Raw genomic sequence first — 20,219 nt, 5'->3', positions numbered from 1 at the left:
AAAAGATTTAAAATATGCAAATATGTCCCACTATCTATGAAAAATAACACAAACACAAATTCCTCCAAACCTGAAAAACATAAAAATTCATTCCTGATTAAGGGTTTTTGCCCAAAATGTCAACTCTCCTCCTCCTCAGATGCTGCCTGACCTGCTGTGCTTTTCCAGCACCATACTCTCAACTCTAATCTCTAGCATCTGCAGTCCTCACTTTTGCCAAACATAAAAAATTTGCAGAGCATTACCTTAAAGTAACAAAACAGAAATTGTTGTAGTAACTCAGCAGGTCTAGCAGACTCTGTGAAGACAAAGCAGAGGTAACGTTTCAGGTTCAGTGACCTCCCTTCAGAGTTGATTGTAGCTTGGAAAAGGTGGTCTATATACTGAAGCTGGTGGAAGGGTGGGAAAAAAGTGAATGATAGGTAGAGTTGGAACATAGAGAGAGAGAACAGCAATTGGGCACATCAAGGAATGGATTGTAATGAGCCGGGGGAAAGAAAAGCTGATAATGGGGACCAAAGCAGCCCATGTGATGACAAGGTAAAAACAATGACTGCAGATGCTGGAAACCAGATTCTGGATCAGTGGTGCTGGAAGAGGACAGCAGTTCAGGAAGCATCTGATGACAAGGCCTGGTTATGGGGGCTGGGGAAGGACATGGGAGAAAATGCTCAGGCCCTCAAATTACTGAGCTTAATATTGAGTCCTGAAGGCTGCAGATCCCAAATGGAAAAGGAGAAGCCATTCTTCAAGATCGCACTGAGTCTCCTGGAGCACTGTAGCCAGCCTGAGACAGAGATTTGGCCAGGAGCACGGTGATGTGTTGAAGAGACAAGACCAACAGGAAGCTCAGGTCTTCATTTTTACAGGCAGAATGTAAATGTTCTGCAAAGCGGTTGCCCAGTCTGAGCTTCCCCAGTGTAGAAGAGACCACATTGTGAGCAGGGAATACAATATACTAGACCAAATGATGTGTATTTAAATTGCTGCTTCACCTGGAAGGTGCGTTTGGGCCTTTGAGAGGGGACGAAGTAAAGAGGCAGCTATTGCACTTTCCATAATTGCAGGGAGCAGTAACCTGGAGGATATGGTCTCTATAGAAGGCTGACAAGGAACTGGAGAGCAATATATGTCTGATGGTGGCATCTCACTCGAGGGGGCAGAAATGGTGGCTGATCTTTTGGATGTAGATGCTGGTGGGGTGGAAGGTGAAGACTAGGGTCATCCTATTGGTGTTGTGTGAGGGAAGAGAGGGAGTGAGGGCAAAGGTGTGGGAAAAGGATCAGACAGCTGAGGGCCTTGTCAACCATAGTGGTGGGAAATCCTTGGTTGAGGAAAGAGGTAGACATTTCTGAGGTCGCCTGTGTAATGTGGCATCATCCAGACAGATGCAACAGAGATAGAGAAACTGGGAGAATGGAGTCTTTACAGGAGGCAGGAGGTGAGGATATATAGTCAAGCTAAATGTGGGATTCGGTGTGTGTATACTGGATATTGGTGGCCAGCCTCTCCCCAGAAATGGAAACAGAGATGTTGAGGAAGGAAAGGGAAGAGTCAAAGATGAGCCAGGTGAAGCTAATGGCAGGATGGAAATTGGAAGCAAAACTGATAACTTTTTACAATTCCAGACAAGAGAAGGAAGCAGCACGATGATGTCACTGGAGAAAGTGTTGTGGGTGGGGACTGGAATAGGACTAGGACAAGGAATATTGCACGTACCCCACAAAGAGACAGGCATAGCTTGGGCATGTGTAGGTACCCATGGCCACATTTTGACATGAGAAAATGAAAAGTTAAGGGAGAAGTTGTTCAAAGTGAGAACAGCTTCAGCCAGGCAGAGGAGGGCAGTGATGAATGGAGATGGTTCAGGCCTTTATTTCCAGGAAAAAACTGAGACCCTAAGACCATCCTCATGAGGGATGGCCATGTAAAGGGATCGCAAGTTGACGGTAAAGAGGAGGCGGACTGGAAATTCTGAAACTTACATAAAGTGTTGTAAGAATCATAGATGTATGTGGGAAGGGAACGAACAAGACGAGGAAAACTTGAGTTAAGTTAAGAAGTCATTAGATCCATGGGCAGCAACAGGCAGACTCAGTTAATCTGCCCAGGCAGTCCTACTGGGAATTTTAAAATATTATAATATTGTGGATTACCTTAAAATACCTTGATATGTAACATTTACATTAAAAGAAGACATTCAAAAATTGTTCAAATGCTAGTCAGCAACCAACATCAATTTCATCACAAACAATCAGCACTGAGAATTATTTCTGGAACAGTTATAGCTTGTTGAAATCTCTTTTCCTGGAGACAGCAATTCAGTTTCAGATGTCTCCTTTTAGAACCCTCCATTTACAGTGATGAGAACTTTCAGTGGGTTTAATGAGAGAGAGAAGGAAAAGGTAAGTTTCCTGACTATGTTCAAAAAATAAATTAAACATCCATAAACTGATTGGTTTAGAAGATGCTGTTTAAGAAACCTTGATGAATTTCTGTAATATTTGTTGTCGACAGTATACACTGATGTTACTGAGTGCCAGTGGTAAAGGGACAATAGACAATAGACAATAGGTGCAGGAGTAGGCCATTCTGCCCTTGGAGACTGCACCACCATTCAATATGATCATGGCTGATCATCCTTAATCATTATCCTGTTCCTGCCTTATCTCCATAACCCTTGATTCCACAATCCTTGAGAGCTCTATCCAACTCTTTCTTAAATGAATCCAGAGACTGGGCCTCCACTGCCCTCTGGGGCAGAGCATTCCACACAGCCACCACTCTCTGGGTGAAGAAGTTTCTCCTCATCTCTGTCCTAAATGGTCTACCCCGTATTTTTAAGCTGTGTCCTCTGGTTCGGCACTCACCCATCAGCGGAAACATGTTTCTTGCCTCCAGAGTGTCCAATCCTTTATCTTATATGTCTCAATCAGATCCCCTCTCAGTCTTCTAAACTCAAGGGTATACAAGCCCAGTCGCTCCAGTCTTTCAGCGTAAGGTAGTCCTGCTATTCCAGGAATTGACCTTGTGAACCTACGCTACACTCCCTCAATAGCCAGAATGTCTTTCCTCAAATTTGGAGACCAGAACTGCACACAGTACTCTAGATGTGGTCTCACCAGGGCCCTGTACAGCTGCAGAAGAACCTCTTTGCTTCTATACTCAATCCCTCTTGTTATGAAGGCCAGCATGCTATTAGCCTTCTTCACTACCTGCTGTACCTGCATGCTTACTTTCATTGACTGGTGTATAAGAATACCCAGATCTCTCTGTACTGCCCCTTTACCTAAATTGATTCCATTTAGGTAGTAATCTGCCTTCCTGTTCTTGCCACCAAAGTGGATAACCATGCATTTATCTACATTAAACTGCATCTGCCATGCATCTGACCACTCACCTAACTTGTCCAGGTCACCCTGTAACCTCCTAACATCCTCATCACATTTCACCCTGTCACCCAGCTTAGTATCATCAGCAAATTTGCTAATGTTATTACTAATACTGTCTTCTATATCATTAACATATATTATAAAAAGCTGAGGCCCTGTACTGATCCCTGCGCTACCCCACTGGTCACTGCCTGCTATTCCAAAATGGAGCCGTTTATCACTACTCTTTGTTTCCTATCAGCCACCAACTTTCAATCCAAGTTAGTACTTTGCCCCCAATACCATGCGACCTAATTTTGCTCACTAACCTCCTATGTGGGACTTATCAAAAGCTTTCTGAAAGTCCAGGTCCACTACATCCACTGGATCTCCCTCGTCCATCTTCAGAGTTACATCCTCAAAGAATTCCAGAAGATTAGTCAAGCATGATTTTCCCCTTCATAAATCCATGCTGACTCTGACCTATCCTGTTACTACTATCCAGATGTGTCGTAATTTCATCCTTTATAATAGACTCCAGCATCTTTCCCACCACTGAGGTCAGACTAACTGGTCTATAATTTCCTGCTTTCTCTCTCCCACCTTTCTTAAAAAGTGGTACAACATTAGTCACCTTCCAATCCGCAGGAACTGATCCCGAATCTATCGAACTCTGGAAAAAATTACCAACGCATCCACGATTTCTCGAGCTACCTCCTTCAGTACCCTGGGATGTAGACCATCAGGCCCCGGGGACTTATCAACCTTCAGACCTAACAGTCTCCAACAACAATTCCTGGCAAATATAAATTCCCTTCAGTTCAGGTCCTTCAGCCACTGTTACCTCAGGGAGATTGCTTGTGTCTTCCCCAGTGAACACAGATCTGAAGTACCAATTCAATTCTTCTGCCATTTCTTTGTTCCCTGTAATATATTCCCCTGTTTCTATCTTCAAGGGCCCAATTTTAGTCTTAACCATTTTTTTGCCTTTCACATACCTAAAAAAACTTTTACTATCCTCCTTTATATTATTGGCCAGTTACCTTCATACCTCATTTTTTCTCTGCGTATTTCCTTCTTAGTAATCCTCTGTTGTTCTTTAAAAGCTTCCCAGTCCTCCGTTTTCCCACTTATCTTTGCTATGTTATACTTTTTCTCTTTTAACTTTATATGTTTCTTAACTTCCCTCGTCAGCCACGGCCACCCATGCCTCCTCCTAGGATCTTTCTTCCTTTTTGGAATGAACTGATCCTGCAACTTCTGCATTATACACAGAAATATTCGCCATTGTTCCTCCACTGTCATCCCTGCTAAGGTATTGCACCATTGAACTTTGGCCAGCTCCTCCCTCATAGCTCCATAGTTCCCTTTATTCAACAGAAATATTGTCACTTCCGATTGTACCCTCTCCCTCTCAAATTGCAGATTGAAGCTTATTGTATTAAGCTTGGATACTTATGGGTGTAGTTTTAATCAAACATGCTGCTTTTCCCTGCTTCTTAAGAGTTGTTGGAGCTGTACCCATCCAGCAAATGGGAGAATTCCATCATACTCCTGACTTGCACCTTGTAGGTGGTGGACAGGCTTTGAGGAGTCAGCAGGTGATTTAGTCACGGCAGCATTCTTAGCCTTTGACTTGCTCTTATAGCCACTATTAATATTGCAATACCATCACTACTTGTCTTTTATTTACCTCAATTTTTGGCTTGGAACTATGAGTTGAAGTTAAGAAATAACTTTGAAGAATAATTTTTGTTTTAATGAGTAGAGAACTAAAATAAATGTTTACTGCTGGGAACTGGCCTAGAAGATAATACAATTTAATTACTTCTAAGGACACTGTCAATGAATTGACATTGAGTTGTTCCCATGCTCAGGGCTGAAAAATGATTGGATGTTGAATTGGTTAATCAAGGAAGGGCCGGTGCTAACCAGCTAACTACAGAAAATGTCAGTTGAAAAGAGAAGAATAATGTCGAGAACCAGTTCTGACTGGCTTTTGGCAGGAGGCTGTTCGCAACACTTCCAATTTTGGTGTCATCTGCAAACTTACCAACTGTACCTCTTATGCTTTCATCCAAATCATTTATATAGTGAATGAAAAGCAATGAACCCAGCACCGATCCTTGTGGCACTCCACTGGTCACAGGCATCCAATCTAAAAAACAACTCTCCGTCACCACCCTCTGTCTTCTACCTTTAAGCCAGTTCTGTATCCAAATGGAGAGTTCTCCGTGTATTCCATGAGATCTAACCTCAGTCTCCCATGGGGACCCTGTTGAACACCTTACTGAAGTCCATATCGATCACGTCCACCACTCTGCCCTCATAAATCCTCTTTGTTACTTCTTCAGAAAAGTCAATCAAGTTTGTGAGACATGATTTCCCATGCACAAAGCCATGTTGACTATCCCTAATCAGTCCTTGCCTTTCCAAATACATGTACATCCTGTCCCTCAGGATTCCCCCCAACAACTTGCCCACTACAGATGCCAGGCTCATTGGTCTATAGTTCCCTGGCTTGTCTTTACCGCCTTTCTTAAGTAGTGGCACCACGTTAGCCAACCTCCAGTCTTCCAGCACCTCACCTTGACTATCAATGATACAAATATTTCAGCAAGGTCCTTGTGGCTGAACGCCTGGCATTGATATCTGATGGCTGTCTGCTCCAACTACCTTCAGAGCTTGCATCTGCACAGTTCTGCAGATACAGGAGGAGTCTGTCTTTCGAATTCCTCCATAAAGTGCAGTGCAGTCTCCAGTGCAGTGTCTGAAATGCATGAAGTTCCATTTATCCCAATTAAGTAATTGCCCAATGTTTCCTGGTATGGCTGTCAGTATCTGCTTCAGGCATGTTAAGAGGTAGGGAGAGCTGGCTTTAAGAAATGCAGGATAGCTTTCAGTGATAATAACCCCCTGCCATTCATTTAGTGCTAGAAATAATTGATTAGATTACTTATAGTGTGGAAACAGGCCCTTCGGCATGGCCAATTCACCTAACCTGCACATTTTTGGACTGTGGGAGGAAACAAGAGCACCCGGAGGGATGTGCAAACAGACAGTTGCCTGAGGCAGGAATTGAACCTGGGTCTCTGGTAATGTGAGGCAGCAGTGCTAACCACTATGCCACCGTGCTGCCCACAGTGAGCAAACAGCAGGAAGTTGGCATACTGCCTGAATTGTAATCAATGGGCATAAGCTAATTATATATCTCGATTCCAATGCTTACTTTTGGGGTCCACAAATGTATCTTTCAATCCATGTGAAAAATCAGTCAAGTACTGTGATCTTTGCATTCTGTCACTTTCAGTTTACCCTGAAGTATTCCAGTATATCTCCAGCTTTTAATATAAAATACTCTTTCATAGTTCCTTCTCTTAATTACTGACAGTAAATTTACTGTAGGAATCATTTCCCACTAATAGTTTGACTATTGCAAGCCAACGAAATGATATTAAATTTTCAACAAAATTACACCAAAATGCAATGACTTGTACAAAAACTGAGAGCTTGATTTTCAAACACATGAAAAGGCTGAACAGCAAGACCAAAGTAAAGAGAAATAAATAAATTGAAAGATAGAAGACTAATGGAAGTAGAAATTGATTTTACAAGTGAATGTCAGAGGACAATGACAATCATAGCAAAAGATGAGAAGAACCACAAACAGAAATAAAATGTAATATATACTCAATACAGTACATTTACAAAACAAAATTGTTTTACCTCATGTTTTCCTTTCAATACGGTTTACTATCCCAAACAAAATACAACATCATTTCAAAAATCTTCGCGTCACAAAACACAAGCTCATGCCACCTCGAGTGAACAGGTCACCAATGCATAAGTAGTGCCCAATGATTAATGCAAGTGAAGCAGCAAGCTGGAGCACTGAACTGTAAAGCAGTACAGTACACTTTCTGGAGAGTATCATTACACAGCAAGATGCAGGCAGAATTTAAAGCAATCTAAAAGCTACCTTTCTTCCAATTTAAACTGTTCCTTGCATTTTCAAAGCAGCACACCAACAATTGCAGACTTCCATTTTTCCTTTTAAAATGCCTGAAATGAATATCACTAAATATTGTGAAGTATTTTACATTGAAAAATACTTAGTCACTGAACAGTGGAGATTTGTAGGAAGAGTGCCTAGAATACTGTTTTGGCAGGCAAACAATGTCATTTTTTTGCATATTATTAATCAGGTTGATACAGAATATATTCCATTTTTTTGAAATCCATCAATACACACAGTAAGAAATAAGTGTCATATAAATAGCATTATGACAATAATTTGTACATTGTTATGGTTACTGAAATTATGATTATTTGGCAGTATGTATACATTTACATTAAATTAATAATTGATTTACAGCATAAAATGAGACCATTCATAGAATCAGAAACAGACCCTTTGGTCCAATTAGTCCATGCTGATCCCAAACTAAACTAGTCCCACCTGCCTGCGCTTGGCCCATATATCTCCAAACATTTCTTAATCATATACTTATCCAAATGTCTTTTAAATGTTGTAACTATACCCGTATCCACCACTTCCTCTGGAAGTTCATTCCACATACAAACCACTCTCTGTGTAAAAAAGTTACCCTTCCCGTCTTTTTAAATCTTTCTCCACTCACCTAAAAAACATGTCCCAGACTTGAAATCCCCCACCTGAGTGAAAAGACACCTGACATTTACCTTATCTATACCCCGCATGATTTTATAAATCTTTATAAAGGTCACCCCTCAACTTCCTACGCTCCAGTGAAAGAAGTCCCAGCTTGTCAAGCCTCTTCTGATGACTGCAACTCTCCATTCCAACAACATCTTGACAAATTTTTTCTAAACCGTTTCCAGCTTAATAATATCCTTCCTCTAACAGGGTGACCAAAACTAGACACAGTACTGTACTCCAGAAGAGGCCTCACCAACATCCTGTACAATCTCAACATGATGCCCCAACTCCTAAACCCAAAGATCTGAGCAATGAAGGAAAGCATGCTAAACAGCTTTTCCTTCATCCTGTCTACATGTGATGAAAACTTCAAAGAATTATCTACCAGAACCCCTAGATCTCACTGTTCTACAACATTACCCTTGACCTTTTTTTAATTTTAAATGTCATGCCTTTGTTTGGTTCATTGAAATACAATACCTCGTATTTATCCAAATTAAACTCCATCTGTCTCTCCTCAGCCCATTGACTCAATTGATCAAAATCTTGTTGTAATCTTAGATAATCTTCTTCACTGTCTACTTTACCACCTATTTTGGTGTCATTCAAAACTTACCAGCCATGCCTTCTATATTCTCATCTAAATAATTTATATAAATGACAAACAAAAGTTGACCCAACACCAATCTAAGTGGAATCCAAAGATCTAGAGCCTTCCGTCCAATATCATCTAGTGTTGAGCGCCTCATCTTCCACCTAGGAACCCTCCAACCACAAGGGATGAATGTAGATTTCTCCAGCTTCCTCATTTCCCCTCCCCCCACCTTATCTCAGTCCAACCCCCGGATTCAGCACTGCCCTCTTGACCTGCAATCTTCTTCCCGTTCTCTCCGCTCCCACCCCCTCTCCGGCCTATCACCCTCACCCTCACCTCACCTCCTTCCACCTATCATATTCCCAGCACCCCTCCCCCAAATTCCCTCCCCCCTACCTTTTATCTCAGCCCGCCTGGCACACCAGCCTCATTCCTGAAGAAGGGCTTATGCCCGAAACGTCGATTCTCTTGCTCCTCAGATGCTGTCTGGCTTGCTGTGTTTTTCCAGCACCACATTTTTCAACTCCAATATCATCTGTCCAGCAAAGCATTCATCTGCTGTAATCTTCTATTGTAATACTGACTTGCACCTGGTACCTGTACTGTGAGTAATATTTCTACTTTTGACTCCTGCTTGTTAATTTCCTACCTCTCCCAATCTGTTTTGTGGTCCCTGTGCAGACGAGACATTCTTGTATCTTGCGTACCCACCAACTCATTCATCAGTATTCAGAGCAGTATGCTGTTTGGAGAATGAGATTCAATCAGAGACTCCTACACGACCTTGCTGTGGTTGATGTTCTGACAATCAAATGTGCTTATTAGTATGCTACTAGCCAGCTTTGGCTGTGCAAGTACATAAAAACACTCTATGCTTGAAAATATTCCTGATCTGATCATATTTAATTATACACACTTAGGTTACAAAATGTGGATGACACCACAGAAGTTCGCCTTGTAAATCAATTAAACTTGGATCAGAACAGATGAACTCTATGTAACATAGCTTTTGGAAAAAGCTTTTGATATTGGAATGAAGTCGGATGGGTGAGGTGCAATAGGCTAAAAACAGTGGGAAACAATTCTTGACCTTTATATTGGTAGTATCCATAAAGTGTACAGCAGCTCTGTAGCCTGCTTCAGCAATGGCAGTCAGAATAAGGGGCTTAAGTTTATTTAAACATGTATACTTTTACAAATCTGAAAACCTGCTGTGAAACTTTGGCTGCTCGAGCATACTTAGAATTCAGGTGTAGAAAACAGCTGCACTTAACTTTAATATATTCAGATAAAATTTCCACAGAAATCTTCTAGATCCTCTGCAGGAACTATGGTAGAATTAGAATTAGAATCTCTACAATGTGGAAACAGGCCATTTGGCCCAAAAATGTCCATACCAACCCTCCAAAGAGTATCCTACCCAGACCCATTCCCCTACCCTATTACACTACTCATTATGAAATAATAAATTGCAATGAGAAAGCTACAAAAAAGCAAGAAAGAACAGGAAGGGAGGTAAGTAGGCAACTGTGTTTTAAACATTTGATGTTTATGGAGCAAGTAAGATGGGCAAAGGGAGCATTTACATAATCAAGCTTAGAGCTGAGAAAAGCATGGGTGGTATTCACGTTGGCAGAAGAGGCGAGGGTAGGGGCTCATAAGACCATAAGACATAGGGGTTGAAGTAAGTCCATTCGGCCCATCGAGTCCACTCCACCATTTAATCATGGCGATGGACATTTCAACTCCACTTATCTGTACTCTCCCCATAGTCTTTAATTCCTTGCGAGATCGAGAATTTATCAATCTCTGCCTTGAAGACATTTAATGTCCCGGCCTCCACTGAGCTCTGTGGCAATGAATTCCACAAGCCCACCATTCTCTGGCTGAAAAAATGTCTCCTCATTTCCGTTCTAAATTGACACCCTCTAATTCTAAGGCTGTGCCCACGGGTCCTAGTTTCCCCGCCTAACGGAAACAAATTCCCAACGTCCACCCTTTCTAAGCCATTCATTATCTTGTAAGTTTCTATTAGATCTCCCCTCAACCTTCTAAACTCTAATAAATATAATCCCAGCATCCTCAGCCATTCATTGTATGTTAGACCTATCATTCCAGGGTTTATTCGTGTGAATCTCTGCTGGACATGCTCCAGTGCCAGTATGTCCTTCCTGAGGTGTGGGGCCCAAAATTGGACACAGTATTCTAAATGGGGCCTAACTAGAGTTTTATAAAGTCTCAGTAGCACATCGCTGCTTTTATATTCCAACTCTCTTGAGATAAATGACAACATTACATTTGCTTTCTTAACCACGGACTCAACCTGCAAGTCAACCTTTAGAGAATCCTGGACTAGTGCTCCCAGGTCCCTTTGTACTTTGGATTTATGAATTTTCTCACCATTTAGAAAATAGTCCATGCTTGTATTTTTTTTTCCCGAATTTGCATTTTCTCACGTTAAATTTCATCAGCCATTTCCTGGATCACTCTCCTAAACTGTCAAAATCTTTCTGCAGCCTCCCCACCTCCTCAGAACTACCTTCCCAACTTCACAGCATCGGCAAATATCACCAGAATGCTGCAGTCCCTTCATCCAGATCATTACTTTCTAAAGTGAGCAGCTGCGGCCCCAACACTGAACCCTGTGGGACACCACTTGTCACCAGCTGCCATTCCAAAAAAGAACCTTTTATTCGAACTCTCTGCCTTCCGTCAGACAGCCAATCCTCAATCCATGCCAGTAGCTCACCTCGAACATCATGAGCCCTCACCTTACTCAGCAGCCTCCCATGAGGCACCTTATCAAAGGCCTTCTGGAAGTCTAGGTAGATAAACTCCACCGAGTTTCCCTGGTCTAACTTACTTGTTACCTCTTCAAAGAATTCTAAAGTTTTGTCAGGCACGACCTCTCCTTACTAAATCCAGGCTGCCTTGTTTTAATCCAACCCTGTGCTTCGAAGAATTTAGAAATCTCATCCTTAACAATGATTCTAGAATTTTACCTACAACTGAAGTTAGACTAATTGGCCTATAATTTTCCATCTTTTGTCTTGACCCTTTCTTGAACAAGGGGGTTACAACAGCGATTTTCCAATCACCTGGGACTTTCCCTGACTCCAGCGATTTTTGAAAGATCACAACCAACGCCTCCACTATTTCTTCAGCCAACTCCCTCAGAACTCTAGGAGACAGGGCCAGGAGATTTATCAATTTTTAGACCTTTTAGCTTTTCTAGCACTTTTTTTTTGTAATGGCTACCATACTCAACTCTACCCCATGACTTTCCTTAATTATTGGGATATTACTCATGTCTTCCACTGTGAAGACTGATGCAAAATATTTATTAAGTTCTTAAGCTATTTCCTTATCTCCTAGCACTAGCCCTCCTGCATCAATTTGGAGCAGCCCAATGTTTACTTTTGCCTCTCGTTTGTTTCTTATGTATTGAAAGAAACTTTTACTATCATTTCTAATATTACTGGCTGGCTTACCTTCATATTTCATCCTCTCCTTCCTTATTTCTCTCTTTGTTATTCTCTGTTTGTTTTTGTAGTCTTCCCAATCTTCTGATTTCCAAGTGCTCTTAGCCACTTAGGCTCTCTCTTTTTCTTTGATAAACCACCAGCCTCTATGCCCAAACGCCTGATGTTGCTCTGAGTCAAGATCTATCCCGATCTGTTTAACTTTATGTACTGTCATCAAAGGGTCATTAATGCATTGTCAGAAACTTACAAAAGAACAATTAGAATGATTCAGGAAGATTAAGCTGTAAGACTACAGGGAAGTGGCACTAAAACAGCTTTCTTGTAAATTTTTTTCATATTTATATTACCCAGAAATTGCTGGAATGATATATTCGTAAGTACTATAAATTAGAATCTTTACATCACTCTTCAGATTTGCTGAAGATTGCACAATTCCGTACCATTAATAACTCCTCAAATAGCGAAGTAGTACATGTTCAAATGCAATAAGACCTGGACAACATGATGCAAATAACTGGCAATTATCATTAGCACAAGTGTCAGGCAATGATCATCTCCAACAATGCAGAATCAAGCCATCTCACCTTGACATTCAATGTAATTATCTTCCACAAGTCCCAGTATCACATTTTGAGTATGACCATGAACAGAAGCTAAACTCGACCATCCCTAAAACACTGTGGCTTTTTGGCAAAAGCACATTAGAGACTGGGAGTTCAGTGGTGAGTAATTCACCTCCTGACTCCCCAAACCTGTCACCACCAACTACTGCAAGATACAAGTCAGGAGTGTGATGGAATACTTTCTACTTGCCTGGATGAGTGAGGTCCAACATCATACAAGAAGCTCAACACTATTCATGATAAAGTACCCTAGTTTATTAGCACCTCATCTACATACTTAAATACTCACTCCCTCCACCTCTGATGCACAGTGGCAACAATGTATATTATCTAAACGATGCATTGCAGCATCTCATCAAGGATTCTTCGACTGAACTTTCCAAGCCCACAATCTCTACAGCCTAGAAGGACAAGAGTAGCAACATAGGAACACCTTCACAGTTGCTATGTCAAAATCCTGGAACTCTCTAACTGCATTGTGGATGTAACTACACTACATTGATCACAGCAGTTTAAGAAGACAGATCACCACCAGCTTCCCAACAGCAGTTAGAGATGAGTAATAAATGCTGGTCCACCCAATGATGCCCACATCCTCTGAAATAATTATTTACAAAAAAAAGCACTATGGCATCTTGTTCCTCATGTGCAGTGCTGAGGATAATTTTGACAAACAGAACTTCTATGAGGACTCCATTCAAATGAAAAGAAAGCCATATATCTGGAAAATAAGACATGATGCCTTGATTTTTCTCCAGGAAAGTTTACCACCACCTTTGCAGGACAATTAAGGGTGGGCAACAAATGTGATTTTGCTATTAGCATCTACATTCCTGAATAAATTACTCAGTTTGAAAGCTCAACACTGCCAGTATGTCTCTCTACTGATCACTTTATGTTCCATCAGGCTATCTAACAGTCATCAGATAGTGGTTGACAGAAAATCTGTTCCAACTTATGAGAAAGCTGAAGATTTTATTTTTGAGTCAGCCATTAACTCCATTATCTTGCCATTGACTCTATTTGTCTTTCTGAACACCTGCTCAGGATGGATAAGTTAGTGCAAGTTGACACATTGTGAAGCATGGAACTGAGCTTGGAATTCTTACCTCTTCCCAGTATTACAAATACTGACCTCAGCAGGATTGTCTTCCCATGTCCCATCTAATTGTGCAGATCATGAAAATCTAGAAGTCCTTCCGTTCTCTTTCTCCGTTTACCACAACACTACTTGAAGAGCATTGCTTTCTGGTTGTTGGTGCACTTTACCTATTCTAGTTATAAATCCGATTGTTATAAAGTCTGTTGGCTGTGCTTTATCCCACAAGAGATTGCATTTGCCCAGCCCCTGTACCTGACCTTTTCAGGCCTTTTGTCCCACAGCTGAATTTAAAATCCTAAACCATCTTTGAATCTCTCCGAATTCCTGCCCTAATTTCATTGCAATCTTCCTCATTGTGTCCTTTCCCTTAGTCCATATTCTTCCAATCAATGGCTTTCTGAACACTCATACAACCAACTTTGATCCTGCTATTTGGAACTCCTTTCCTAAACTCCTCTTCTCCCTTATTTAAAGTAAGACTGTTTGGATAAACATTAAAGTTCCCTTCACACTACATTGTTTGCTGGTTAATGTTATGATTGGTCATATTTCTTGCTGCGTGTCCACCTTCACCAATATAGTTCCTGGAACAATTTACCACAAAGCTTAGACACCATTTCAAAATTTTAAGGACATGCTACACATCAAAAAAGATTTGTAAATGATCAAAATTTATTTATACAATTGCTGCTATTTCTCCACTCTATAATCACTTTCTTGGCTATAACATACTTTAGAATACAGTTTGGTCATTAAAAGTGTTACATCAAAGTACCTTTTTTTATTATTGTGTAACATGAGATTTGAGCAAATGGACAACCATGAAGCAGTTTATTTATTCCATTGGTGTCAGTTCATTACAAAAAGGAAGGGGAATTAAGGATAAACAATGAACTATTTTCATTACGTTCATGGAATGACCATGGAGTGACCATGGGTTACGTTGGGCTCAGGATTTCCTTTATCTGTCTGTTTTCCATTTCCAGCAGCCTTCACTGCATCAAAGATACACTTCCTTTTCCAGCAAGAGTCCATTTGACTGCTCCAACTACCCTCTCTCACATTGCCATCAGTTGGTAGAGGTCCCAGAGAATTGTTCAGGTTTCTTGCTCAGTGCCTTCCATCACTATCTGCTGCTGGAGATCCCATTGCAATTATTATAGTTGAGTGGCACGGTGGCTCAGTGGTTAGCACTACTGCCTCACAGCACCAGGGTCCCAGGTTCAATTCCAGCTTTGGGCAACTGTCTGTGTGGAGTTTGCACATTGTCTGCGTGGATTTCTCCAGGTGCTCCGGTTTCATCCCACTGTCCAATGATGTGCATGTCAGGTGAATTGGCCATGCTAAATTGCCCATAGTGTTAGCTGCATTAGCCAAAGGGAGGTGGGTTGCTCTTCGGATGGTCGGTGTGGACTTGTTGGGCTGAAGGGCCTGTTTCCACACTGTAGGGAATCTAATCTTGATTAGATTAGATTACTTACAGTGTAGAAACATGCCCTTCAGCCCAATAATTCCACACCGACCCTCCGAAGAGCAACTCACCCAGACAAATTCCCTTACCTTTACCCCTTCACTTAACACTACCTAACCTAACACTCAAAATCTTCTTCTGGTAGTGTTCTTTGAAGAATGATTATTACCCAGGATAAGTCAGGGAATTCACTACTTTTCATCAAACAAACTCACGGAATTTTTGTTACTACCTGAACAAGTAAATGGAGCCTCTGTTTAATATCTTCTCCTCAGGGCAGTAATCCAATTAGTATTGCACTTTGTCAGCTTATATTTTGCCTCCATATCCTTGACTAAGCCTTGAACCTATCACCTTCTGCCTCAGACTTTAGTGTGCAGTGAACTGAACCATAATGTCATATTTAGCACTTGTCTGTAAATATCAGACCATGTTGCTTTTTCAACCCTTTCAAAAGAGTTATTTTCCTATAACCAAATGAAATGAAAAATTAATGGAAACAGCAAGTTTTTGGTGTACCAAAATTGCGTCAGTGTTAAAGCACAGTTCAAGTTGTAATCTGACTGGAGATTAGGTTGACTTGAGTCCCAAATTTCAGCAGAGAAACTTAAAAATAATTAAGTTTCAAAGAAAAACCATAGTGGACTCAAAAGCTTAATTCTGTTTCTCTCTCCACAGATGCTGCCAGACCTCCTGAGATTCTCCAGCATTTTGTATTTTTATCACAAATTTCCAATATCCAGTTTTTTGCTTTCATTTAAAAATAATTGGGTTACTGTATTTCAGAGTTCAACACTTGGATACTTATTCATTGCCACACTACTGCAATATTGGAAAGATCATTACGAAACAACATAATTACCATTGATAATAAAAATGGAAGACATTGGAAGCACTTGGTAGATCAGGCACATCTGTGGAGAGAGTATTATGGTGACATTCTTAAGTCCATGATAATCATAGTATACTCTATCTGGTTATTGCTGTAATAGAAAATTATTGATACTAGATGGCACTATGTTCTGATACTAGAAGCCTTTATTAAATTTTAAATTGATTTTAAAAACAAATGTAAAATATAAAGCTAATTTAAATAGTCAAATACAAATTATTGTGAGTTCCCAGTACTTTTTGTTTACTTGCTTTATTTTGCTAGCAACAAGTACAGTCTGGGCAGGTGATATCAATTCCTTAAATGTATTACAATGTCATTCCAACAAAGCTTGAGGCAAAAGTGCAATGTCTGGAACATTCAGGCTGTTTCCAGTAATGTTAAAAAGCAGCATCCAAACAGAAGCATACTGCAGATCATTCTCAGCACCAGACAGAAACATTGATGCTCATAAATGATGGCATGTTGCTGCAATCTTTTCAGTTGCTTGTTTGCTCCATGAAATTTATTCTGTGTATTCAGTGAGATTGTGTCCTCTTAGGCATCAATTTGTTGACATGTCTGACGCTAATTTCTTTGACTGCACCTCAGCTGCCCTGAAGGCCTCAATCTAGAGAGCTGTATCAAGCCGCCTGTTTGGTGCTCTGCAGTTTGCCTGATCCAGAATGCAGAACCTCCTCATCCTTGGAAGGAGAGCAGCATGTTTCATTAGTTGACTGTTCAAATGCTAAAATGGACACCAAAGAGGGAAAGATAATCCATGCTTTTTTCGTCCAATTTGAGTCTACAATAAAATCAATCCGTCACCTCGCACACATGTAACTGAAAAGTGCAAGAAATGTGTCAATTACGATACGGTATCAATCATAAAATTATTACAGCAAAAGGAGACCATTCAGCTTATCGCATTTATTGCTGGTTTTCAGCAGCTATAACTCAGCCACTCCTATTACCATGCTTTTGCTGTGTAATCCAACAATTTCTGTTTCTTCAGATAATTATCCAATTCCCTTTCAAAAGTTTATTTGAGATAAATGCGAGATGTTGCATTTTGGAAAGGCAAATCAGGGGAGGATTTACAGACTTAATGGTATGGGCCTAGGTAGTGTTACCGAGCAAAGAGACCTAGCAGTGCAGGTTCATAGTTTCTTGAAGGTGGAGTCACAGGTAGACAGAGTAGTGAAGAAGACTTTTGGTACATTTGCCTTTACTGGTCAGTGCATTGAGTATAGGAGTTGGGAAGTCATGTTGCAGCTGTACAGGACATTGGTTCGGCGACTTTAGGAATACTGCATTCAATTCTGATCTCCCTGCTATACAAAAGATGTCCTTAAACTAGAAAGATTGCAGAAAAGGTTTACAAGGACATTACCGGGGTTGGATGATCCTATGTGGAGAGGCTGAGTAGGCTGGGGCTATTTTTCTTGGAGAGTCAGAGGCTGAGGGGTGACCTTATAGTCGTTTATAAAATCATAAGGAGCACAGACAGGATGAATAGCCAATGTCTTTTTCCCTGTGGAGAAGAGTCCGAAACTGGAGGGCATAGGTTCAAAGTGAGATATAAAGGAGATCTAAGGGGCAACTTTTTCTCGCAGAGAGTGATGTGTGTATGGAATTAGCTGCCAGAGGAAGTGGTGGAAACTGGTACAATTGCAACATTTAAAAGGCATCTGGATGCAACATGTGGAGGAAGGGTTTAGAAGGATATGAGCCAAATGCTGGCAAATGGGACTAGATTAATTTAGGATTTCTGGTCAGTATGGATGAGTTGGACTGAAGGGTCTGTTTCCATGCTGTACTACTCTATAACTCTATGACAATAATGAGATTCTGTGCACTGATTTAGGACCCATCTGAGAAATTAGTTTGTACCAGTACTTGATTCTTCAATTTGCAAGCTTTCTGTTAACTGCTCATTGTGGTCATCTGGATAGACCAGCATTTACTGCCCATCCCTAATTGCCCAGTTGGCAGTTAAGAGATACCCACAATTGCAGCAGATCTGAAGTTACTGGAGATCAGATCAGGAAAGGATGTCAGATTTCTTTCCCTCAAGAACATTATTGATTGTCATTAAAAACATGATTCATTAGTGTTTATGTGATAACCTTGAGACAAATATTTTATTCTGGACTTATTTTTTAAATTTAAGAATTGTAATGGCAGGAAGAGTCAGGGACTATCGATTAAAGGCAAACTCACTTCCATCAAGCTGAGGATCTGAGTAATCAATTCAGGCTACAAAGAAGCAATTACAATGCTTTTACATTTTGGGACAGAGCAGCTATGTTAACTTTACAGTTCTGCACAGCAGCTGCTGTCATCGGTGTTCTGCTATGGTTGCCAGTGGACTCACGGTAACAAGATGCAGGTACACAGCAGTGTCCACAGACCTGAAGCTGCTGCAAGAAAAGGGGCGGGTGAATAAGAAGCCCTATACCATGCAAGAAACCCAATTCCATCTCAAAGTCGTGGAGCAGTGCTGTGACTGGCAGAAGGGAAGCAATGCAGAATTGTGTCACTCGAGCTGTAGAAGCAACTCAAAGCCCAAACCAAACTCCAAACATTACTGACTGTAGCTATAAAGTCTATTAATTACATGGCAAAGGGAGTTTAGAGTTTTTAACCATGTTTGTCTTTTTTGTAAGCCAAAGCTTCAGATCAATTCTGTGGCTGAAAGCAACCATTTTAGGATTATTGCACCATTCACAATTCTACTTAATTTAAGTCTAAATTAATTATTCAAAATGACCAGGGAACATTGCTATATTCTAACTAAAGATTTTGGCATAACATGTAGTCTCTACAGAATTGCAACTTAGTCAGAGAGTCATAGAGTTGTAGAGCATAGAAACAAACTCTTCAGGTTCCAACTCATCCATGCTGACCAGATATCCTAAATTCATCTAATGCCATTTGCCAGCACTTGGCTCAAATCCTTCTCAATCTTTCCTATTCATATAGCCATCCAGATGCCTTTTAAATGTTGTAAATGTACCAGCCTCCACCACTTCCTCTGGCAACTCATTCCATGCACACTCCACCTTCTGTGTGAAACAAAGTGCCCCTTAGGTTCCTTTTAATTTTTGCCCTCTCACCCTAAACCTATGCCCTCTAGTTCTGGACTCCCCACCCCAGGGAAAAGACCTTGTCTATTTACTCTATCCACACCCCTCATGAATTTATAAACCTCTATAATGTCACCCCTCAATCTCTGATGCTCCAGGGAAAACAGCCCAGTCTATTCAGCCTCTCCCTTATAGCTTAAGCCCTCCAACTCTGACAACATCCTTGGAAATGTTTTCTGAACCCTTTCAAATTTCACAGCATCCTTCCCACAGGAGCAAGACACACAATCTTCCAAAAGTGGCCTAACCAATGTCCTGTGCAGCCACAACATGACCTCCCAACTTCCATACTCAATGTTCTGACCAATAAAGGAAAGCATACTAAATGCCTTCTTCACTACCCTAACTGAAACTCCACTTTCAAGGAACTATGAATCTGGACATCTCTTTGTTCAGCAACACTGCTGCTGGGAGTGGTGAGTCACTGATTTGAACCTTTTAAAACTTAGCTCAAGCATGGGACTCCTCCAAGTACAGCGGCGGCAGCAACTCGAAAGGCAGGAGCTTGGACCAGGAGCCTGCCGGGAGCGGTGAGGCACTGATTTGAGTTTTTATATTTGAAATCAGAGAGCAGAGGTTTTAGAGAAGGAGGGACTTCTTTTTATTTCCATCCAGCTATATAAGTTAGTGTTTTCTAAACCCGAGACCCTATCTTTGTAGGGCCTCCCACCCAACCACCTGCTCTAACCTTAAAGACCAGGGACACATCAGGTAAGCGTCTCTTCGTTTTAACTTTCTGATAAAGGGACTAGCAGGGATGGCAGTGCAGGGAGAGTAATGTTCCTCCTGCATGATGTTTGAGGTGAGGGACGCCATTGGTGTCCCATCCAAGTACATCTGCAGGAAGTGCACCCAACTCTCGCTCCTCCAAGAC

General features: G+C 41.1%; 1 protein-coding gene across 3 annotated transcripts in view; it reads right to left on the bottom strand.

Moving 5' to 3' along the window:
• The window catches only part of LOC122549999 (putative tRNA methyltransferase 9B), a 115,525-nt gene that overhangs the window by 64,186 nt on the left and 31,120 nt on the right, over positions 1-20,219 (bottom strand). The window lies entirely within an intron of this gene.

This window comes from Chiloscyllium plagiosum, unplaced genomic scaffold (assembly GCF_037043375.1).
Source record: "Chiloscyllium plagiosum isolate Xiang-an unplaced genomic scaffold, Cpla_swu_hap1 HiC_scaffold_1, whole genome shotgun sequence".
Taxonomy (NCBI): domain Eukaryota; kingdom Metazoa; phylum Chordata; class Chondrichthyes; order Orectolobiformes; family Hemiscylliidae; genus Chiloscyllium; species Chiloscyllium plagiosum.
The sequence above is the reverse complement of the archived record's forward strand: the minus strand, read 5'-3'. Positions and strand labels throughout refer to the sequence as shown.